Source organism: Glycine soja, chromosome 15, assembly GCF_004193775.1.
Source record: "Glycine soja cultivar W05 chromosome 15, ASM419377v2, whole genome shotgun sequence".
NCBI lineage: Eukaryota > Viridiplantae > Streptophyta > Magnoliopsida > Fabales > Fabaceae > Glycine > Glycine soja.
Genome location: NC_041016.1, coordinates 14,628,640 through 14,655,255, shown reverse-complemented (window position 1 = coordinate 14,655,255; position 26,616 = coordinate 14,628,640). Strand labels below are relative to the sequence as shown.

The following is a 26,616-nucleotide window of genomic DNA, read 5'->3' as shown; positions in this document are numbered from 1 at the left end:
TTAAAAAATATGAATCATTGTAAATCATTTATTTATGGGGTGATTCATCCTAGCCTTGACCTTGAATAAAATACAGATTCAAATTCTAACCAATTACACTACTAACTAATAATGCAAAAAAAAAAAATGCAATTTGATCCCGTGTCTATTATTCTGTACGATAATTTTATCAGTTGAATTTGCTATTGCCCTAATTTATTAATTGTTACAAATACAATAGTGGCAGGTTGGTTTTAAGAATGTGCTCCCTCGTTTTCTTTCCTGCGTTATATTCTCTGTCATGGTAAGATTACATTCCCAACACTACTAATTTTTATTTTTTTTATATCATGATATTAGTGAGCACTATTTATTAATTTTATCAATGATTAATTTCTATTAAAAAATTTGACTAGTCACTTTTAGTAAAAAATTTTCTTCCAATCACAAGACTCAAATGAGAGATCTTATTTAGGAGGTTCGAGAACATGATCTTTCAAACTAATGATTTGTTGGTATTAATTATAAAAAAGAAATAAAAATATTTTTTTAAATAAATTATGAAAATCACCAATAATTTATTTTGCAAATTTCTAGCAACAGGACAAAAATATTTGTTTATATATATATATATATATATATTTTGAAACGAATGGACATAAAGGCTGAGAGATTTTATCTCTTTCGGGGTAACCCTTTTGCAACCTTTTGATCTGACAGTTATATAAAGAAAATTGTAGCACAAAAATGGTCACACACAAGTATATGTGTTCGCATATGCAGCAGTGTGCTGATAATTGATGTACAAAAAAGCTTTCTCAGGGCTCAGTTGTAGATAACATGATTGATAGACAAATTGACAGAGGTGAGGTGTTAGTAATTTAAGCATTAGTTGGGATATAAGAGCAAAACAACAGAACAAAACAAATAAGTACCTAGCTATACGTCTATATAAGGTACCAAAATAGGTCAGAGACTACTCAGAACAAAACAAACAAACTCTGCATGTGCCTTTACTGGGATGAAAATAGACCTTTCAAAAAGATAAATAAATAATCGTGAGGCTATATGCCCCAGATTGTTCAGAAATAATACGTTTGTGTTCACTGAAATGCTGGTCTTGGAATAGACCAATCGCTCAATTGGTTTGCTCTAATTGCATATGTAATGTGGTCATAGACAGTTTTGAACGCACTGCACACTAGCATTGACCAACCTTGCTACCGATTGAGCGTGCCCTTATTGTGTGCATATAAATACAATTTGCTGTTTTTTTTGTTTACTTTTCTTTTTCTCATTTGCCCTTTAGATTAATAGATCTCAGGGCCACTTGGCTTGGTCATATATATGTTATATGTCTGAAACAAGTAAATATTGTACTAGAACACTAGGTTTAATTTTAATAAATTCCAGGAACATATATGGGCTGTGATTTTTATAATAAATTGTAGGAGAGGTTGCACCCAAAATCAAGGATGAATATGTGTTTGTTTGGATTGGTAGTGAAAAAATTAATTTTAAATGAAATTGATCATAAAATTGATTATGTTAGAATTAATTTTGATAGAACTAGAAATTATTTTTACTTGCTTCAATTTTATCATAATTTTTTTACATCATAATTAATTCTATCATAAACATATACAATTTGATTAAAATTAAATTTGACTCACTTTACCATGATCTATCAAAATTTTAGAGTCAAACACATGCTCTATTAGTTGGGTAACGCAAAGGGATGACTTCCACACAAACATATTGAACTATAAAGAATATATGGAAATAAATACTATTAATTGTACTTTCTTTATCCGCGTTAATATATTGTACTTGTTAAAAGCAGTAGGTTAAAGAATATATTGTTAATACTTCTCACACCACTTAATTAAGCTTACGTTTTTTTTTAAAAAAAATATCCATGACTTAGGGATGGTAATGGGTAATAGCATGTTCGTATTGCGATTGTAATTGTAGCAACGTGAATTCCCATGTCCTTTCACAGCATAAGAAATTATAGAAGTGGGAATCAACACACCAATGATACAAATATGCACTAAGATTCAATAGTGCTTGTTGCAATTTTGTTATTGTTAGTTTGTCTTCTTTTGTGGTTAATTATACCAAAGAAAAATGACACCATCAAATCATCGGTTCAATGAACCTTCAATTGCATTGGGCTTTAAAGACAACAATGATTATGCTATGATGGTTGAGAATTCACTTTAGGATAATGCAGGTAGAATACAAAAATTTACTTGAGTTTTAGAATGGGGGCAACCAAGTTGAAGATGGTTTGTTTGCGGATGAAGTGATTCCTCACCATGATGATGAGGTCACATAAAAGAAAACAACGTCAACCAATGAGGTTGGAATTGTTGGATTTTTTGGACTTTCTTGCTATGTGAAGTAAAAACACAAATGAGAAGGTTCATATGTCTCAGTTATTTCTGTAGCATGTCTTAGTGTATTTATTGGAAGTTCTTTTGTATCTTCGTTGATTATAGTGAAATTATTTTTTTGGTCTGGACAATCCATGATTTTTATCCTTGCATTGAGAGATTTTTCACGTTAAATAAATTGTGTCTCTGTTTTTTTTTTTTAATTTTCATTTTGCGTTCTATATTTTATTGGTGTTCCCCACAGTTTCTTGCAAGTTTAGGGAAATTTATTTTTATTACCTATTACTTTGTTATAGAGTTCTGTTATAAAATTTGTTATTGTGTTGGTCTATTTTCCCATCAAGAATTGAAGGTGCAACGTTAGTAGGCAAGTTCAAGAACCATTTGGACCTAAACAATGATCCTAGCTAATAAGCTAATACTGACATTAATAAAGTCATGGAATTTAGTAGAGTAAAGAACTTATGACAGAAAATTGTCCAACCATAAGAAAGTGTGTTTTTGGACTTGTACAAAGGTGTATTCAATCTAAATAAATTAGTAGATGATAGACTCGACTTTGGAGAGTGGAGAGTGAAAAAAAAAAGGGTTAGCAACGTCCTCGAGATTTACTTGGATTCTTTGAACTAGGTGTGTTTGAAAATGAAAGCAAACCACATTTAGGGTGTTTCCTTTTATTGTGGCAATTTATCGCATGCATGTCTATCATTTGTTTGTCTAAGGCCATGCATTATGTTTTTCCAATTGTTGTGGCTAAGGAGATTTGACAACTTCAGATACTAATTACATATTAAACTAGACAAGATTATTGAAAAAAGTCATAATCAAGATGTTGGGTGTTTATCTTGACAATAGAAAATATAATATAGATCCATCCTATAATACATTTTTATTTATTTCGGCAGATAAAATATATTACAAGTAGTATCTTCCATATTCTGATTTTATGATAGTTAATGCACTCATTAAATAAGAATGATGGAGACCAGGCCATTTTCTTAAGTGCCTCTATGATGCCTCACAAACCTAAAACCAAATAAATTGAAATGATCGATCACATCAAATGAAGATCAACAATAATATTAAAACAATTGAACATGCGGTACTTGTATTTAACACTTAAATACATTTTTAATTCGTATTACTAATTTTTTTTTCTTTTTGTCGTTGTATTTTTTTTAATCATTGCAAATTATTAAAATAATTGTAATATATTTAAGACTTAAATATATTTTTAATTCTTATAATATATTATTATTTTTTTCCTTTTCATCCTTGTAATCTTTTTTATTTGTTATTATAATGTTGTTTTATTTTTTATTCTTAAATGGTTTAAATAACACCTTGGAACAAATAAAAAAATGTTATTTAAACCACTTAAATTAAAGGAAAAAATAAAATAAATATAATTTTTAAGATGTATTATAACCAATTTTTTCTTTGCAAGAAATTGTGTAAAACTAACCGTGTGTTTGTTATTTTTATGATAATGGTTAACCTTGTTATCATTTAAAATAACAATTAGTTCCAATTTTATAAGCAAAATAGTAAATATTTTTTAAAAAAATTATTACTTATTAAAAATTAAACATTTAAACAATTACAAATGAGAAAAAGAAAATTTAGTCCCTTTAATAGGTTCCTGACTAAAAGGAAAGAGGAGTTACGTACTGTGCATGGACTCTATTTTAATGTGGCACGATGATAGAAAAAAAAATAAAGCCACATTTTTTTAAGTTGGAAATTAAAAGTAATCATGAACATCAAATATGCTACTATACATCTAGTAAGTGAGAGAAGAGAGAGAAAAAATACAAATATTATAAGTATTATGATGTGACATAAAGAGAAAAAAAAAGAAAAAAAATTATGAATGTATAATAGGTATTTAAAATGTGTGAATGTATATATATTACTCTTTAAAATTATGACATGTTCAAAATGTGTTTGTCTTTTTCATCACCCTCCATCATATGGATTATGTTGGTTTCTATCATTTGGAGGTGTTTTGTTACAATCCATAACTAAAGCTACAATATCAAAGTCATTGGAATTATTGCAAGCACATTCAAATCAAAATCCAAAGACATGTTCAATAAGTTCAAGATATATTTTTATCTCAATTAAGGCAGGAAAATTTAATGGAAAAGGAGAAATACTCATACGTCAAGCAAGGTAGAAATTAAATCTAACTTTTAAGTATATCACCAATAAGTTTAAGCAAAATTTTGGAGGCAAAATTTTTTACTTTGATGAAGATTATTTTTGAAACATAATAAAGGGAAAAAAAATATTATTGTCACGACCATTTGGTTAACCAATAACAAAATGGACTGATAACAAAATTGGTTCTAGATCCAACTGGTCGAACAGTTTTATCCGATTTCTAAAATCATGATTCTCACAATAATACTAAATACTTACGTAAACACCTTATATCAAGCATCGAAAAACACATTTCACTACTTTATCTTTAGAAGGGCTTCATCCTAGTTAGTTATGTTAGAGTTTTGTAATCTTAGTTCCTTTGTCCCGCATCGCTTGGTTTGTAAAACTTGTGTCTCATTAGTGTTATATATAGAGACACCTTGTAAGCTTTTAAAAGTGCAAGTAATAAAAAGTTCTCTTAGTATAGCCGTAGACGTAGGTACATACATTGTGTGCTGAACCACGTTAAAACTTTGTGTCTTCTCTCTTTTCTCCTTATTCTTTTCTCTTCTTCTTATTGCTCTATACTAACAACTGGTATCAGAGCTTGTGGTTACTCCATGGGATTTCCTTAGTTTAGAGGAATTAGTGGGAGTCTTCTCAGTTTAGAGGAGGCAGTGGGAGCAATGACATTAGAAGAAGGGAAGGTGAAGATCAAGAAGTTCGATGGCAGAGATTTTAGCTTTTGGAAGCTGCAGATAGAGGATTATCTATATCAAAAGAAGTTGTATCAACCCTTATCAGGGGATAAGCCAGACGACATGAAGCAAGAAGAATGAAACTTGCTAAATCGACAGGCTCTTGGCATGATCAGATTGACATTAGCCAAGAACGTCGCGTTCAACATCATAAACGAGAAGACTACTACAGGCTTAATGAATGCGTTATCAGATATGTACGAGAAGCCGTCGGCAGCCAACAAAGTATACTTGATGCGTCGGTTGTTCAACCTCAAGATGAAAGAAGGTATCTCTGTAATTGATCATATTAATGAATTTAATACTATTCTTGCTTAGTTAGAATCAGTGCAGATTAAATTTGAGGATGAGGTGAAGGCATTTATTATATTGTCATCACTACCAGATAGTTGGGCTACAACTATTACTGCAGTTAGTAGTTCTACAAGGGAGAACACATTAAAGCTTAGTGACATCCGTGAGTTGATCTTAAGCGAAGATTTTTGCAAGAGAGATTTAGGAGAATCTTCTAATCATGTTTCCAATTCAGCATTGAATATTGAAGGCAGAGGAAGAATTACCCAAAAGGGTCAAAATGGTCGAGGCAGATCAAAGTCAAGAGGGAACAGTAAGACAAAATTTTGAAGTGACATTATCTGCTGGAATTGTGACAAGAGAGGTCACTTTACCAATCAGTGCAAGGCACCAAAGAAGAACAAGACTCACAAAAATAAGAAGTGCGATGATGATGAATTTGCAAATGCAGCAACTGATGAATTTGATGATGCATTAATTTGCAGTTTGGATAGTCTTGTTGATTCATGGGTTATGGACTCAGGCGCGTCATTCCACACCACTCCCTCTAAAGATTTATTGTTTAACTATATTTCTGGAAGGTTTAGGAAAGTTTACCTTGTAGATGGAAAATCTCTTGACATTGTTGGAAGATGTGATATTGGCATCAAGACCTCCAGTGGATCCCTATGGACATTGCACAATGTCAGACATATTCTTGCCTTAAAGAGAAATTTAATATCTATAAGGCAGTTGGATGATGAGGGGCATTACACCACTTTTGGAGATGGAGCTTGGAAGGTAACAAAAGGCAATCTCGTTGTGGCTTGTGGAAAGAAGTGAGGATCTCTTTACATGATTGCAAATGAGGATATGGTAGCAGTTACTGAGGCTGTCAATAATTCAACCCTATGGCATTAAAGACTTGGACACATGAGTGAAAAAGGAATGAAGCTTATGGCGGCAAAGTGTAAGCTATCAAGCCTGAAGCATGTTGATGTTGGTGTTTATGAACACTGTATCCTTGGAAAGCAGAAAAAGGTTAGCTTCTCAAGGGCAAGGAAGACTCCTAAAGTTGAAATGCTAGAATTGGTGCACACAGATGTTTGGGGGTCATCCCCAGTGAAATCTATTGGAAACTCACGCTATTATGTCACCTTTATCGATGACTCTACCAGAAAGGTATGAGTTTATTTTCTTAAAAATAAATTCGATGTGTTTTTTATGTTTAAAAGGTGGAAAACAGAAGTTGAAAATCAAATAGGTCTAAAGGTTAAAAGTCTGAAATCTGACAATGGTGAGGAGTATGTTAGTCAGGAGTTTAAGGACTTATGTTTAGAACATGAGATTAGAATGATTAAGACAATACCAGGAACACTTGAGCAAAATGGTGTTGCAGAAAGGATGAATAGAACATTGAACGAGAAAGCGAGGTGTATGCGGATCCAATCTGGCTTGCCTAAAGCATTCTGGGCAGAAACAATAAACACAACAACATATCTCATCAATAGAGGACCATCAGTTCCTTTGAATTATCAGTTGCCCAGAGAAGTATGGTTTGGAAAAGAGGTAAAACTTTCACATTTGAGAATTTTTTGTTGTGTTTCATATATATTGATAGACTCTAATAGTAGAGATAAATTGGATCCAAAGGCGAGAAAGTGTTATTTTATTGGTTATGGATAGGACATGTATGGCTACAAGTTTTGGGATGACTAAAACAAGAAAGTTATCAGAAGCAGGAATGCCACTTTTAATGATAACTTATTCTATAAGGACAAATTTTCTACAGAATCTACATGTGTAGGTAAATTGTTAGAAATTTTTGAGAAAGCAACACTTGAAGAAATTTCAAAAAGTGATGTAGCCAATAGAAACCAGAGTACAGGTATAGAGGTTGAGTCAGAACCAGAACCATAAACTCCTCCAAGAAGATCTAGCAGAATTTCAGTACCACCAGATAGGTATTCCCCTTCATTGCATTATTTGTTCTTAACTGATGGTAGTGAGCCAGAATGTTTCAGTGAGGCTACGCAGAGGAATGACTCTATTAAGTGGGAGCTAGCAATGAAAGATGAGATGACATCCCTTCAGAAGAATAAGACGTGGTCTTTAATTAATTTGCCAGAAGGAAAGAAAGCTTTATAGAATAAGTGGGTCTATAGGCTAAAGGAAAAATCTAACGGTAGAAAAAGATACAAGGCGAGACTTGTGGTGAAAGGGTTTCAGTAGAAACAAGGAATTGATTTCATAAAGATCATCTCTCTAGTTGTAAAGATAACTACCATCAGAGTTATTCTGAGTATTGTAGCTGCAAAGAAACTTCACTTGGAGCAGTTAGATGTTAAAACTTCATTTTTGCATGGGAATTTAGAGGAATACATCTATATGACCCAACTAGAAGGTTTTGAAGTGCTAGGCAAGGAGAATCTTGTGTGCAAACTTCAAAAAAGTTTATATGGCTTGAAACAAGCACTGAGGCAGTGGTACAAGAAGTTTAATGAGTTTATGAGCAACTCAAGATTCAACAGATGTGACATGGACCATTGTTGTTACGTTAAGAAATATACTAATAGCTATGTTATCCTTACAATGTATGTTGATGACATGTTGATTGCAGAATCTAATATGACAGAAATTAACAGGTTGAAGCAGCAGTTGGCAGAAAAAATTGAAATGAAGGATCTTGGTCCAACTAAATAAATCCTTGGTATGAGAATTCTTAAAAACAGATCGGAAGGAATTTTGAAGTTGTCTCAGGAGAAATATATACACAAGTTGCTTGACAAGTTTTACCTTGAAGATTCTAAGACCAGGAATACCCCTTTGGGATCTCATTTGAAGTTTGCAAAGAAGTAATCTTTGTAGACAGATGAAGAAAAATGTTACATGTCAAGAGTACCATATGCATCAGCAGTCGGGAGTTTGATGTATGTTGTGGTGTGTACCAAACCTGACATAGCACATGCAATGGGAGTTGTCAGTAGGTTCCTATCAAATCCAACAAAAGAGCATTGGGAAGGCGTAAAGTGGATGCTCAGATATCTGAAGGGTACTTCAGGGATGTGTTTGTGCTTCAGAAAAGACAATCTCACTTTATAGGGATTTTCAGATGCAGACTTGGGAGGAGATTTTGATACCAAGAAAAGCACCGCAGGCTACATTTTTACTTTGGGAGGTACTGCTATGAGTTGAAAGTCTAAATTTCAACATAGAGTTGCTCTCTCAACCTCGGAAGCCGAGTACATAGCTATCTCAGAAGCAACTAAGGAGATGATTCGGCTAAAGAATTTTCTCAATGAATTAGGGAAAGAACAAGATAATGCTTCAATGTTCAGTGACAGTCAAAGTGCTATAAGTCTTGCTAAGAATCCAGTCTTCCATTCTAGATGCAAACATATTCAATTAAGATACCATTTTATCAGGGAGTTGATAAATGATGGAGACTTATCTTTGTTGAAGATCTTAGGATCAGAAAATCCAACAGATATGTTGACTAAAGCTGTTACAACTGACAAGCTGAGGCTTTGCATTGCCTCAGTCAGCCTTCGAGGATAATTAAAGATGAAGGCGCTACACTAGGTAAAGAGTCGATGAACTCATTGCTTACAAGGAGCTGCTAGAGTTTGGAACTTAGACCCCAAGTGGGAGAATTGTTAGAGTTTTATGGTCTTAATTCCTTTGTCCCACATCGCTTGGTTTGTAAAACTTGTATCTCATTAGTGTTATATATAGAGATATTTTGTAAGTTTTTAAAAATGCAAGTAATAAAAAGTTCTTTTAGTGTAGCCGCCGTGGGAGGACGAGCCTTGGTGCAGCGGTAAAGTTGTGCCTTGGTGACTTGTTGGTCATGGGTTCGAATCTGGAAACAGCCTCTTTGCATATGCAAGGGTAAGGCTGCGTACAACATCCCTCCCCCATACCTTCGCATAGCGAAGAGCCTCTGGGCAATGGGGTACGAAATTTTTTAGTGTAGCCGTCGTGAACGTAAATACATACATTATATGTTGAACCACGTTAAAACTGTGTTTTCTCTCTTTTTGTCCTTATTTCTTTCTTTTCTTCTTATTGCTCTATACTACCAAGTTACAGTTTTAACATATAACAAATTAAATAGATTAAGTTATTTACAACCATTATGCTTTTCCATGACTTTAATGCATTAAATTGGTGGCCATTGATGCTAAGCTTTTAACCGTCGTGTTCACCGTACGTGCATATTACTCATATGTCTCTGAAATATATCAGGCCATTGGAGCCATATACCCTTTTCTTAAAAAATTAAAGGAACAGAAGTCCATGATAGACACATGCATGTGTCAAAAATCATTAATTCGAGCAAGGATGTACACTAATAAACCCTGGAATTCTCAAATACAATATTGACGCTTGTATTAAAAGAAATATAGTACCATATGTAACTCTTACGTGACAAGTACTAATTTAGGAGAACGTATACGAAATCATCATTTCCAAAGCCTATTGTACATATATTATGTACCATAACAAATGTTAGCATTGCAACTTTCTTTCATCTCAATCCAAAATCGTGAAAGGAAAGTGGGGCATATAATATAATACAAGAGAAAAAAAAGTGTATAGAGGATGAGAATGAAATCTCTGAAAGATTCCGTATATATTATTCACTTCAATTCAATATATGATATAAGACAGAGAGAATAAGAATATGTAAGCAATTGTACAAAATGAATGTCTCGAACTATTTCAAGTCACTGAAACCCTGTCCCATACAACTGGGACTGTTTCGGGTGACATCGACAACAATTGAGAGTTGATGTAGTTTTCAATTTGTCTCTCCCTTTTGTCAATTCTTATTACTCTTACTCAATCATGTTGCTGTTTACTGTTTTATGCCTTCCTTCCAACCATGTAAATCATGCATAGCGTTACGTTTACGTAACTGATTAATTAAGATTCTTAAAACATAGAATAGATATCTATCAGTAAAGTGAATTTTAAAAAAATCTTTAAAAATCCGTTTTGCGTTTTAACTTGAGCAAGGAATTAATTAGAGTTGGTCTCAGATAAAGTCCTATTAATTTTAGTAGTTATGTTTGAAAATTTTTCTATAATTTGAATCATTTACCTCTTAGTTACAAATTTCAAATTTTACTTTAATTAGAACTTGAGAGCATATCTTATTCCATTTTTTTTTCTTCTTGTAAGAGCTAATTAAATAACTTCACGATTGTTAATCAATATATGTTACTTTCAGTGAAATAATTAGACTCAAATCCCTTAAAGTGAGATCTTGAGTTCAAAATTTGTGGATAAAAAAATAAAATTGAAATGAAAATTTTTACTAATTAAAGATAGTCACTAGGTTTTCTGATAGAGATTTATTATTGGCAAAGTTAGTTATTTAACACTTATAACATGCTAATTTAAAAAAAAAACTTCACCATTATTAAATATGTGTTTTTTTTATTCTTTTTAATATTTAATTGTTTTAAATTTTTTATATTAGAATTTTCCTTCAAATCTTAACTTTATAAAAAAAATTCAATTTTATTTTTTATAAGAATCTTTTGTTTATGTCTATAACCTCAACTATTTATACTCTTAAAATTTAGTTCTTTTCAATTTTTTTCAAAATATCGTCTTTTCTCTCTAAATATAAACTACTTAATGATTGTAACAAAAAAATACTTAATGGTTTATTCTATTTATAATAATTTTATAAAATTACAAATTTCTTTTGATTCGGCTTGATTTATTCTAGCCGTAGTGGATCGATGGAGAGGCACATATATACGTCTAAATTTATCATAATTAATTGCTATTATTATCACCTCCATTTTCTTTGTGAAGCGTACTTAAATAATTTTAGAATAACCATTTATATAATTTAAATAATAATGAATTTCAAACCTTTTAATAAAAAATAATTAAATAAATTAAATAAATTATTTAAGATTTATATTTTCAGTCGTCTTTTTCATACTCTTGAAATGATGCTCCTTTAGGTGCAGCTGGTAGATACATCATAGCCATCATTATTGTTGGAACAAAAGTTATTGTTATAATTAAGAAGGGACTGGCCAATAATATATTATCATCATTAGAATGAAAAGTGATCTCCGAGGAGGTATTGAAGGGCCACTATCAAGAACTAGTAAATACTAAATTTCATTGAAAATATACAAAGTTAATTATTATATCAAAGTAATATGTATATATATATATGAGATTTGTAAGTAATTTTATTTTCAGATGCTAGATCCAGTATACAAATAGAATTTAAATTGAACTTAGAAATTCTCTGTTCCATTTGTATATATAAAATTCTACACTATAATTGTGTTCCAAACATTTGTTCTAATTGTATATATGTTTCTTTTATTTTTCTCTTTATAAAATTGACACCAAATGAAAAGACAATTTTAAAAACCCCTTTCTCTTTTTACTCGTGCTAATATGCCTTTTCTTTTTTCATGCTACAATGGGTAAGGTGTGTAGGAAAGGATGCTCAAGTTATTTCATAATATGCAATTGGTTTTCACAATGTGTAATGCATAGTCACAAACTGGCTCTGTGACAAAGGTATGCAATTTCCTTTAAGGGGTAAGAGCGTAGATTGAAAAGAACAATTCAACGTGCCTCGGAGTTTAGATAACTGTTATTTTGAAGTCTCCCAATCTGGTCACTAGCAATTCAATGACTTAAAACAAATGCCCCTCATAAAGTCTAGTGTAGTCTTAGCCTAGAAAAGAAAAAAGGATCGATTTGAGTCGTTATGGATCTGATCAACAAACAGCACTTTTATGTACGCAATATAATAACTTCGAGGCAAAAGCTTAGCAGCCACAATATGTGAGATTAACAACATAAAGTTGATGGTGTACACACACTGTTATGGTCAAAAAGCTTCATTTCCCCTTTTACACCTTTTTTTGAACCCCGCTTTATTCAGTAATGAGAAATGGCATGTAATTATTTAAACCATTGGATGGAGGATCAAATCAGGAAAAAGCTTTTCGTATCTTTATACATATTTTGATGTCTTTAATATATTCCCTATACTGTAGTATACAATTAAAAAAAAAAAACTCAATTATATAAAGAATAAATAACTATTTTGGTTCATGAATGTTAAATCGATAATATTTTAGTCTTTTTGAAAAAACAGAAAAATTTATTCAGTCTTCCGTATGTAAAAGTTGCACAATTATGTTTAATTGTTAAGTTTTATGGAATTATTTTATTATTAAATTATAATATTTAAAGATTAACATTAAATTTTATTTTTAGGACTAATTTAAATTATACAATTAATAAAACACAATAATATAAATTTAAGGACTAAATTATCCCTAATTTACTCATTTAGAGATCAAAATAGTTATTTATTCAACATAATATATATATATATATTTATTCAACATAATATATATATATATATATATATATATATATGGAATTTAGTGATGTACATACTTATTTTTCATTAACAAGTTATATCATTAGTGTATTTTAAAAGAATCTTTAATTATAACTTACTAATATACTCATAGTAAAGAAAATGTGTACTAATAAACCTCACAGACATTTATTAACGTATATATATTTATTTTTATTTTAAAATAATTTGTAGTTATAAATTATTAGCATACTAATACTAAAAACAAGCATGTATATGTCAACGAACCCCGATGTATATCTTCCTTCTCTCTAATCTCTATCATAGACAACACGCATGCATAATATTTGCGCAGATAAAACCAAAGAATGGGCACAAAGGGTGACAGAGGAAGAGAAGGTTTATGGGGACATAGAATTGAGTGTTAATACCCGAAAGATCACTGCATGCACATTTTGGAGGGTATGAGAGAAGAGAATAAGGTGTGAGTTGTGGGAACATGGGAAAACGCCAAAGGGAATGAAGCCAATGTTCACCGCCCACTAAAATAAAAATTTTGCATCTCTGAGTACTGTTGGAATCAAGAAACAAACAAGTTTGAAGAAGCTAGGCGTGCCCGACACCAACCCCTCCCTTGTGGCTCTCCTTTTCAAGTTATCTCCCAACATGGATTCTCTTTGCAGTGCCAAACCCATCACTTCTCTCAAGAGATAGGACTAGATTCTACTTTCACACTTTTTGCTCCTATCGTCATCTTTAACCACGTACTACTACTACTACTACTGCTACTACATTCTTCAATTCAGGGCAACAATTTATTTTTCCCCTTAACTTCCTCGTATTCACCACTTACACTGCAATTAATTTCAATTCATCTGTCAATTACAAGAAAGAAAGACAACTTAATGTTATGTTTTATTTAAGAAAATCCAACTCAATATTTTATTTAAAAGAAATCAATTCACTTCTTCTTGTGAGTTTTCAAATTGGTGTGAGTCTTGCTTGCTTTGTTAAACATTTAATTTGTATGTATATATGTGGTCAGGGTTTTCGAGATCATCTGTTAGACAAAATGATAATTGTGTTAATTAAATACTTTGTTGGAGAATTATGTCATTTATAGTAATTTTATTATTCGATTCAAACAAGAAACTTTAGTAAGAAATAACTGTGATTTAGATTATAAAAAAATAAAAAAAAAATGGTCCCTTAAATGTATCTAGCTAAATAGTTTGAAGTATTAGTTTTTAGCATTATGCCAAAAAAAAATATCTCAATTCACAAAAGAAAAACATTTGTATATGAATTAGAGTATTCTTTAAATTTGTACTTCTTATAATATATTTTCTTTGCTTGTAAAAAAAGAAGAAAAACATCTTTGTCATTTAAACCAACTACTAGGGTTGTTGATGAAGGGGGAAATATTTGAATATGCGATGCATAATATGAATCATGCTATTTGCATGGAGAATTTAAGAAACCAGATGATATTGAATTAATGATACAAGCTTTTTCGTCACCTTTAAAAAGACTCCACTTCCACTCTTAGTGTCATCATTGCAGCTGAGTTGGTGGGCATGCATGGGTTGCTTTAACACCCTTTCATGTGGAACTTTGTTTATTCTTTTTTGGTAGGAATGAAGGAAGGAAGAAATGTCCATTTGCTTGATCTTCTAAATCTCTTCTTTCTTTATTCATTCTCACCACTTTCCTCACACTTAGACTGTGATAGTAGTGATAAATTTTAAGGTTGGTTGGTTGGTTAACTTTGGTGTTTAATTAATACCCATCGTTAATGCTTAGTAATTAACAACTCGTTTAAGTAAGTACTAATTACATTGCCACGTGCATTAATCTTAAACCATGTTAATTGCGGGTAATTAATGCTAAAAAGAAGGGTGAACATCAATCATGGTTTCAGTGATTGTCCGTAAATCTGCTATGTCTGTCTCCGAACGTACGTTTTTTGCAGCGCTTAATACATCGACACAACAGTGACGGTGACAACTGTTATTGTTGTCGTCGTCTATTCGAAGGTATGTTAATTCACCTCTTCCCCATATATATCAGATGTTAATTCAAGTCATATATATGTTATGCTTGAAAGCTTTCTCAAGCTGGGAAATGAAAGGGGATCTACAGGGAACTTACTGACATTTGTATAGATGTTTAAGAATATTTTTTTTTAAGAAAATACTCCCTTGAATCTCAAATACTCCAATCTCAATTAAAAAGAATAAAAAATTAAGAATAAAAATTAAATTACACCATTTAAGAATAATAAAAATGAATTAATCACATTTAATTACATCAATCTCAATAAAAAAATATTTTTTTCAGAATTTATTCTTCATTAAAATTTAGTAGTGTTAGGAATAAAAATGAGTTATTAAAATTAAAATCTCAATTAAATGAAAAATATTTTAAAGATAGTAATATTAAATAAGAAAAAATTAATTAAAATTTTTTTATATTTGAAAGAAAAAATGTGTTACTAGCATAGATAATAAAAACAAGTAATCACGACGATATGAGAAATAAATTATTAGAGTTAGTAGTTTCTTGTGCATAATTAATTCCTCATGTTGGTATCTTATGATACATGTTTAAGAGCATAATTAATTCCCCATAGTACTTGGGAGTTGGGACCTTAATTAAGAGATAATGAGTTTGAGTGTAAAGGATTAATATAACTTGAAAAAATTAATGCAATTGAAACATGTTACATGTATCCGACTCCTTTAGAGTGAATCATTTACTTTAAAAAGAAAAGTAAAACATCTTAATTGTTGATAAAAAAAATTAAAGAATAATTTTGACCAATTTATATTTTGACCAATTTATATTAATTGTTGATAAAACATCTTAATCGTTAAAAAATCATATTTTCTTTCTTTTTTTTCTTCCAATGATTAGGGAAGGAATAAAGGAAAAAAAAGGAAGAAAAATCACAAGTTTAATTCTCTTCAAGTGATATTTTTAACAAAATTAACATTTATCAATAAAAAAAACGAAATAAGCAACCATGAGTTTATCTGAATACCCCAAAATTCCACACAACAAGGCATGATCTAACCTAATTAATATTCCCGTGGTGAGGGTGTGGCCAATGGTCCGATCCACTGTAGACCTCACAACATGGCATGATCTTTTCTGGGCTTTTAGTTTGGTGAGGCGATAAAATTTCTTCTTTGGGCCTGATCAGCTTTTGACACCCATTAAGATGACACTTTTTTGGGTGTGCTGCTTTGGGTCGTGACACACCCTGAACATCGACTATCGTATTCCGGAAATGTTTTTGCAAATTTTGTTCAGAAACCTCACATCATGGGTCGTGTCATTTGTCAATATCGATCATAGAGTAATTTTGCTTGATGTGATATATGGACTATGCTTTTCCCAGTAAGGTTGAAAAGGTAATATTTTATCAATTATGTTATTCGTAAAATATTTTTTTACCATATTTTTTCAATATATATTTTTCTTATCACATCAATGTTTTTTTTATCTTTTTTAATAAAACAAACTATATAAATTTGATGTAAATAAAAAAAATTATAAATTTAACATTGTGATGAATTATAACCGTCATATCGATTATGAAATAATATAAAGCAATTTTGATTTTTTTTTCATGATCTGGTTGTGATTATCAAATCAAACACTCTAAATTTATATAATTAAGTATATACATATTATACCATATTCTATCGTGAATTAAAGAAAAAAAGATTTTTAATGTAAAAATAATTATCCCCTCCCTTACAATAGGGTTTCACAAATTTGATAAAATTGTTTAATAAGAAACAATTTTTATAATGATGTAACATGAAAATAGAAACCTTTTAACAAGTATAATTTGCGTACGTAACTCAACCTATCACAGATAATCTAAAACAAAAACTCAATTACAATTTCATTGACAAGTTAAATGTTCTAATTAAATTAATATAATATTCATAGTTGATATATTTAACAATATTCAAAAAAATTATTCTAAAAAATTGGTTAATGTTAGTCTGTATTCTGTAAATAAATAATCCAACAATACAGTTATAATTCATGATATTTTATTCTTATTAATAGTTATAATTTTATGTTAATCATCTGTAAAAAGTAATGCTATTAACTATTCGCATTTTTCCTGTATATGTAATAAAACAAAATAAAAATAAAAATAAAAACAAAATATTATTTTACAAATATTAATTAAAATAAAATGCAACAGTCAAAAAAATAAAAATAAAATTGAATCATTTTATTAAACACAGAAATCCTTATTTGCAAAGGTAATGTAGTTTGTCATAGAATAATAATATATGAACATGTTTCTGTTACAAAACATCCTATTAACATTAATCATTTCTCTATTTTTCTGATGCTATCATATTATATTAGTTGTGATACTTACACTCTTCTCTCTCTTTTTATCTCTTTATTTCTCTTAGTGTCAAGTGGTGTATAAATGTCCACCCATCATATTCCTTTATCTTATTCATTATGCACAATAAGAGTGAAAATGAATTATATATGTTTAATTACACTTTTATCTTATCAAGACTCTTGCATATTTATCAAATCAGCATTTACAGTTGAGTGGATATTTTTCCTTTGTAAAATGTAAAAAAAAAAATTACACGTTGAATACAAAATATTTTGGCAAGAGTTTTCAAGAACCGAAAGCGTAATCCATGATATTGCTTGTACCATACATGGGTAGTCAGGGAGAAGATATTTGTTCCATTGATCTTTTTAACATTTTTTTTTCAAATAATAGAATTAAATATAATTTATTTATTTTTGCATGTCTTTCTAAAATATAATTTAATGTTCTTAAAACCTAAATTTAATTTTTTTTTTAAAAAAACTTATTAAGTTTAACTACTGCGAAATGCCTAAATTAGTTAGTTAGAAAATGTCCTAACTTAACTAATAGTAGTAGTATCGAGTCTAATCTTTGATAAATATTATCAAGTATTGGTCTCTAGTCAATGAAGTTCAGTTGAACTAAAAAAATGAGTAAAGTATCAAATTAGTCATTTACTTTTAGAGGTACTGTCAATTTGGTCTCTAAGATTTAAAAAATGTCAAAATAATCATCGACTCTATATTTTGTTTGTCACGTTAGTCCCTGCCGTTAGTAGTCTCTTAACACCGTTAGTAAATGTGTGATGTGGTACGTTAAGTGCTACCTGGACACACACGTGAAACTTCTACATCATTTTCTTTTACTTGTCACGTAAAAAGGAACTAAATTGACATTAAAGGGACTAAAATGACATAATTTAGGTAATCATCTTTTTTCCCAAAATGTTAAAATCCTAACGACTACTTTAACATTTACACTTTCATTCCATTTTTTCTCCTACTCATACTCTCATCCAATTCTTATTCTTCTCCTATTCATCTTTCTCTATCTTTGTAGTTCTTTTATTATTTTGTGATCTACCATGTCTGCTAATACAAACATAGGAAAAATAAAGTTACAAATCATGAATGCAAGTTTGTCAAGTAAGAATAACGCCTCAACAAATCAACCCATTCACCCCTAAAGCTCCTCTCATTCATTATTGGAACACATGCATCTCAAACAGAGAATACTTCCTTCTCTCAAAAGCTTCACATCTCACACTACACCACTACGCTATTCTCAATAACCTCTTAAACCAAAATCCTAAACCCTTCACTCTCAAAAACTACTCCAACGGTTTAAACGCAAATAACAATGCGTTTGAATGATATAGTGCCGGTTCAACTACGCTGGTTCATCACAAGAAGACCAAATGCAGTGAAAAACAAAACCCTTACCTCTACTGGAAAGCACCGATTGCGTCAATTAACACTGAAGGGTGACACTGAAGGGTGACAATGATCGACGTGAAACACACAAAAACATTGATTACGTCAATAAACAGTAAAGAGTGATAAAGAATGGCAACCACAAAAGCATTTCTTCAGTCATATTAGTCCCCATGTCATGTATCTAGCTCCATGACTAGTTTGATTAATAAAATAAGCCTTCAAGGACCGATTAGACAAATAACAATATGTTTGTTTTCTCTATTGCAACTTCTCCATTTGAGTCAAATTTTTCACCCATTAATGTAGTCACCAAATTAAAATTATTGGATGGAGAATCTGGAGATCAAATGACTCATATTTTATTTGGATTAATCATAGTTAAAACATTTATAAGAAATTCGAGTCATTTGACCTTATCTAACAATTGTTATTGTGTGAGTACACCAAATCCGGTTTGAACATGGAAACACACTCTAAATGCATATATCATATATGTAATTTTCATCCTTCAAGGACTAGTTAATATATCTTAACAAAAAAATAATTCGACAATTTGCTCAAAATATTTAGTGAATCATCAATATATACTCACTTAACTTGAGCTTCTAAACCTGCAATTTGTTGTTCATATTCTCGCTTAAGCAATTCCATATCCTTCCTATGTCCCTGCTCAAAAAACATAACCCCAGTTATCCTATATTATCCAGCTGCGTTGGTAATTTTCTCTCTTCCATAATCAAATCACACAGCAGAAAAACTCGAAAGCCCGAAATCAACTCACGTCTTCTTTATGCAACACTTCAGTGTTCGCTCTTTCCAATTCTTCTTTCAAATTCAGCCATTTTGTGCGATACTCAAGCTGCACGTCATAGCATCAGTTAAGTATTTTTCACACTGTTCTCAAGTTAGAATTGAAATTTCACTTGTATTAATCTTTAATTCAAACTGTTTTTGCGCCCAAGATAAAAATCTAATTGATTAGAAAACAATACTAAAAGCACCTAAAGAACTATATTTAAATTAAAATTGCAGTCACAATTAAGGTCGCGAAAGTTCGCAATCAAAGCTCCTGATCCGCCAGATTCTTCAAGGACTCCGAGTACAGTTTTGCAGACCTGTCATTTTCTGCAACAAAATTCAGCTACTGTTAATTTGTGCATTGTAGTGTAACGAACCTCTTTTGAGGGCGTTGCTAGAGATTGGGAGCGATTCGCGCATCTTGAACTCTGCGTTGTAGTTGGATTGCAGCAACTGCATCTCCGAAATGCCACTCTTCGTATCCTGAGCAAAAAATTAACGCAAAATTGAGAAAACGAACAAAGAAAAAATCAACGTGTTTGCTTTGAATTCGAATAATAAGCCCTCGAAGATCTGATCGAACGCGGAAAGTATGACACTGGTTGCCGCCATTTTTGTTGTTTTCTTCACAAATTCAAAACGCGGCCATTTTTCCAAGGCTCTTGCTATTTACACCCTGATTTTCCTAAGTATACCCTTTTATACCTCTCATTTATCTATTATACCATTTTTCTTAAAGAAATACACCCCTTTTACTTACTGGAAATGTATTTCCGAAATTACATATACCTATTCTGAAAATATATTTCCAGAATTACATATACTTATCCTAGAAATGTATCTCTAGAATTATGAATCATAGTTCTTGAGATATACTTCTGGAATAGGTATATATTTTTTAATATAATATCACTTAAAAATTAAGATAACTGACTGGAAATTAAAAAAAAGATGATAAACACTTATCTTACATCTATGTTTATTAATATTATTTTCATCCTATCACTAGTGGTAATAGGTAATTGAGAGGTATAAAGGGGTATAGAGTTTACTTAGAAAAATCAGGGTGTAGATAGCAAGTTTCTTTTTCCAATTGCCCATGGGTAATATTGGTATTGGGGAAGAAGTGGGCTTTGGTACAATTCTCTTCCTCATCTTAGGTCTGGAATTTGAATCTGGACTCCCGTGTTTGTATATCTGTAACTTCCATTTTGTTTGAAAATATCAAACTATCCTTTTATTGTTATAAAACACCTATTTTAAAAGTTGTTTTTTATGTTATGATACCCTTATTTTGAAAGGTATAACTATGTTTTTACCGGTAAGGAATACTGATTTCGAAAGCTATTTATTACTGTTGTGGAACGCCTATTCTAGAAGTTATTTTTTACTATTATGGAACACTTATTTCAAAAGGCAAAACTATTTTTTACTATTATGGAACACCTATTCTAGAAGCTATTATTTACTTTTATGGAATGTTTATTTCGGAAGCTATTTTTTATTATTATGGAACACTTATTTTGGAAGACAAAACTATTTTTTATTGTTTATGGAACACTTATTTCATTAGCTATTTTTTACTATCATGGAACGCCTATTCCGAAAGCTATTTTTTACTGTTATGGAACACTTATTCCATAAGGCAAAACTATTTTTTACTATTATGAAACATCTATTCCGGAAGCTATTTTTTACTGTTATGGAACACTTATTCCATAAGGCAAAACTATTTTTTACTATTATGAAACATCTATTCCGGAAACTATTTTGTACTGTTATGGAACACATATTTTAGAATGGTATAATATGAAAAGGGTAATTTGAGATTTTTATAAAATTAGAAGGTGTAGGATTCAAATCCCTTTAGGTATGCTTGATGTCACAAAAAAAAAAGAAACTTTTATAAAACCCACTTGAATATTACATTTTTTTAATTGTTGCATGTCTTAAATATTATTGTCAAAATTTAATCATAAATAAAGAGTTTAATGATCATGTACTAACAGTGTAAAACACTTTTTACATTGTTGTCTAATCATAATTAAATTTAATTTTTAAATTTATCATACATGATGAATTATGATTGAATGATGGTATAAAACTTTTTCCATTGTAAATATATGACCCTTTTCTCATAAATAAAACTCAGAATAAATGTAACCTGACAAATGCAACTTATATTTGCAGTGTTTGCAGCTTAAATAACATAGGAAAGTTTTTGAAGGAGAAGCATCGTACTGATTTTTATTTTTTTTAATGAGAAACAGTTTTGGGTGTGGGAAAGCTTTCTTTATTTCAAAACGGAAAATCAGTGCACATGATTGGAATTTATGATGGGATTACAAATTGCTTAATTACCAATATGGAACCCTTCTTTAAACCAGAGTCATGCAAGTATAATGATAGCTAAGACAACTTCCATTGGCATGCAATGAATCAAAACAGAGTAAGGTAGGATGATGGAAGTAACCACCTATTCTATAATAGGAAAAATAGGGGAATATCATGATACTTTCTATAAAGAAATCGAGTTGGGGAAGTGGTGATCTAGCTTTTCCTTTTCTTTCTTTCCATTGGCCTTTTCCATTCTCTCAGCCTAAACATAGCTTAAAATACATAACATTAACGAAAGGGAAGACAAGAATCGAATTTGGGACTCAAGTGGAAGGTGACTGTCTTCACTTATCTACAGCACAAGCAGAAACATTTTTAACCAAGTAGATTAGAAGCACAATGAACAATTTAACTGATCTCAAATTAAGATTTTCTTTTGGGTCAAAATCACAATTCTGTTTGAACTAGGAATATCGACAGTAGGATGGAATTAACACTTCCAGACTGAAACTTTTTCCATATATAAAGATTGAACTTAAGACTTTATTTAATGAAAGTCAAGTATGTACCATTTAAACCAATCACCAGTTGATCAAATGAGATATTTAGTTTCCAAGTTCGTGGAATAATACAATTTACAGACTCTGACAAGTCAATAACAAATCAATGTGTTTAGCACCATATAAAGCATAATTGCAAGAGGAATACAAAATAGTAATGAACAAAAAGATGTAAAAACTACTGCATTAATACTAATACAGTGAACAGCACAGATATAACATGCATCGTGTGTGTATGTGTAACAGCGGAGTAATAGTAGCATGGTCATCTAGACTGCCATAGGATTTGTTCATCAATCTTACTCATCTTCTCATCATCAAGGCGTTTCCAAGTCATGATTCTCTGCACGTTCATCCAGGACTTCTTTCCATTCTGTTCAGCAAGTATAATCCTTGCTCTTCTTGGCCACTCTGCTTTCCCATAGCCATGGTATCCAAAGCCACCACCATAACAAAACCATATACCATCCAAGTTTCCACAAAAGTCGTTGGTGTGGTCGTGGCCTATGAACACAGCCTTCACATCTCCCATGGAGACAAAGGTCTGGAAGACCCCCGAGTTTACTCGCGAACAAGCCACAGCCTCTTGAAACTGCCCTATGATCTCATTGTAGAATAGCTGTGGAATTTCTGGGATTGGGATGTGAAAAAATGCAAGTGCTGGGGGTTTCGTTGTGGAAATAGCATCGGTAGGATGAAGAGGATCCTGCTTTTGTCCCTGTTAGTGTGTGACCTGCAAGATGTTAATGGGGTCTACATCTGGGAAACCTCCTTCAAGGGAATAGAAAGGCTGTGTCCTCTGAATGACAGAAGTGCGTGATTGCATAAGAAGTAAATAATATTGTGCTGATAAAAGGACTGACATTTTTCTTACAACATTCAACCTCTTTTAGGTTAAATGTTAATTTAAGGAGGTAGGTTACGAGGATACACAGTGAAACTAAAAGCGAAAACAGAAGTGGGAAAAAAATATTAAACTTATTGCAACCAATACTGTCTGCTCTGCCCCTATATAACTTTTCTAGTCAAAGACAGTTAGCTACTGAAAAACCCAGTTGTTCATTACTAAAGAGCTACTTAAAACCATAAAAAGAAGAGTTATGTCACTCCTGAGCATGCTATAGTATGATTTCATGCATTTATGCCACTTTGCTCTATTCCCGTTGGGCAACTTTTCTACAATACAATTAAATAAATACTATATAGCAAAGCTAAAGCTTACCATGATACACAATATTCTGTCACGATTCCCATAGAAAATATACTTGTAGAAAAAGTATAAGATCACTACCAAGAAAAGGAGAAAATTATGAAGATGTATTTGTTTGCAGAAAATAACTCAGAAATATAAGTCAATGAACACAATCACGGGTAAGAAGCATGTCAAAATTGAAGTATATGAAGATAAGTAGATAACATTTAGTCTCTTTATATTTTATAATATCATCAAAAACAGTAGTTTGATTATTAGCAAATGTATGGTAAGTGAGCACAACTAGCAACTGGTTACAATATTCAGATTTTGTTGTTACCTGGAATTTTTGAGAAACACGACGAAGCCAATTAAGTTGAGACTCCCTGATCCATCCATAAGTTCGGATTCCCTGATAAACAGCCCTGTCTCCACTATCAAGAAAGAAAAGATTCAAAACAGTGCTGTTTGCCACCATGGACCCTGGTGCACCATATACTCTTAGGTTATAATTCCCAAAGCCATCAATTTTAGTCATCATACCACCTTTAGAAGAATTAGTGAGATCATCATCTAATGGATTGATTTGTGAGACCGAATAATCCATAAGGGAGATTAAGGACATTAATTCTTCACGACTCATAGTTGATTCTTGGTCATGGTTTCCCAACACTGCTGCCCAAGGAAGTCCTGATTCCATAGCAGGGCCAAAGGCTCTAAACAGAGATTCTGCGGCATCAGGTGAACTTGATCCGAAAATATTATCTCCTAATTGCAAGAACTGAATCCATGTTAATTAGGCAGTAAGTACATGAAAAAAAAAACATAACAAGACACACTCACTGGAAATAGTTCAGCTTCAGTATTAATAAAACAAACTGTCCTGCTGAGTACCATATAGCAACTAACAAAAGCATCATCCCACTAGGTAAAGTGGTACTACATGAAGACTTCCCAAGAGATCATCCATCTTAATATTACTCTTGTCCAACCACGCTTATTTTTTTAAGTACATCAATCACATATGCCATTTAGCTTGGTTAGACACCAAATTTCTTGAATGATCCCTGTTAGATATATAGACTAGTTTTACACTGGTTGTTGAGAGTCTAATACAACCCTCTGCCTTTATCAAGCTTAGGATTGACTATGAGAAGCCTGTCCAGAAATTGCTAAACCGAGGTAGTCAAATATTTAAATTGCACATCGATGTCTATAAACCCTATTGTTCGGAATAAAAAACCTTCACATGAAAGCCAAAGATATCAAATTCTTCCATTATATCCTAAGCTAGAGCCTAGAACCTATTTCTACACTACATCATCATTTGGTAACGTTTCAGATAGTCCAAATCAATATCAATAACAAAGATTCCATGGTTCTCAATAAGATTCCTATCTATGAAGCATGGACACTCCAGCCCCTTGTCGTGTTCGGTGTCCGACACGTGTCCGTGTGAGTGTCCGACACCGACACGACACCCCTACTACGTTCTATATTTTGGACATTTCAAGTGTCCATGTGTCTGTGTCGTGTCTGATGTCCGTGTCGGTATCGGTGCTTCATAGATTCCTATTACCCAGTAAACAAAATTGATTTACCAAAAAAAAAACTACTAGTCTGGTAGTTCTCTGAACAACCATTATCCAAAACATACGTAACAACATTTTCATATAGACAACACGCACCGGATTACAGTTACAACTTACAATCCATCAAAATTTATTAGATGACATACCTTTCTACTATTGGTCCAGCAATATCAGAGAAGGTTTTGTAATCAGGGGGAATTAGGATTAGGTGCTGGGATGATCTATGTAACCTATACAGTTGGAGTTTGGTTCCTTAATTTGTGTTGAATAGTTTGCACTAGGGAACCAAACCTCTGCATGGGAGACTAATGTTTGTATATATAAAAGTACCCCTTGTACTGCTTTATCATATTAATATATACTATTATTTTTGCGGATAAAAAAAGATATAATTAATTATGCTACCTTTTTATTTTATTTTTTTATAAGAAAACAAATTAATTAATACTATGCTACATTGCTACTTTATTTTGGGGTCTTATGTCAGAAACCACAGGTGTCCCACACAATCAAATGGCTCACAGACTAATCCCGCTCACTGCGAGTAACTGAGTAACTGCCGTTGCCTCAAGGGAATTTTGCATGAGATGGGAATCGAACACGGATTATCCCCTTAATAAATAGATTGTCCTCATTGATGTGAACACAACGGGTCTTACACAACCGCTGCGCCAATCCTTTCGATTTTCTACGTTGCTACTTTAAGCGTCGATGTAAAAAAGGAAATTAATTAATGAAGTATCGGTAAAGGCAACAAAATCAGGATTCTCGGCCCGAATGATACGCTTCAAAAATTGAGTTGTGTTAAGATCGGAACAAAACTCGAACTCGGAGGCCAACACGTCCCTGCACCGGGTCACAATAGTTCCACTGTCGTAGTGCATATCAGCCACCTGCCACGTGGACACGAAGCATTTCGAAGAGTTCGAAAATGAAATCAAATGAAGAGAGAGAAAGAGAGAGAGAGAGAGACCTGGAGGATCTTGAAGGAACCGGAGGGGGAGGTCGAGGTTCTTCTTGATGCGCACCGTTTCATTGTCGAGGAAGAGTTTGTGCGAGAAATGGTTCTGCGTGAGGTGGAGAATCGCGAGGAGGAAGATAAGGTAGAGGAGAGAGTGTTTCCAGTTTTCTGAATCCATTGAAGGTCATCACAGTCAGATCGTTAATTAACAACTGCACCTTTTGTTCGCGTCTCAACGTGGGCCTCGTTTCTTGGGCTTTGGGCGTGGGTGGAGTTCGTAGTCCAAACAATGCTGCATGAGTTTGGGTTGGCTCATGCTAGGTGCAATGTCCACCCAACATTATTGCTGGTGCACCCAACATTTTTTAAAAATACCAGAAATGCCCCTTCTTCTATCTTCTTCTTTAAAAAGCTAGGTGCACAGTGCTTTTCGTTG

The 26,616-nt window shown here is 32.0% G+C and overlaps 1 pseudogene; it reads right to left on the bottom strand.

Annotated features, from left to right (window-relative positions):
* Positions 1–22,463: 22,463 nt before the first annotated feature.
* LOC114385856 lies at positions 22,464–26,358 on the bottom strand (annotated as a pseudogene).
* Positions 26,359–26,616: the final 258 nt, after the last annotated feature.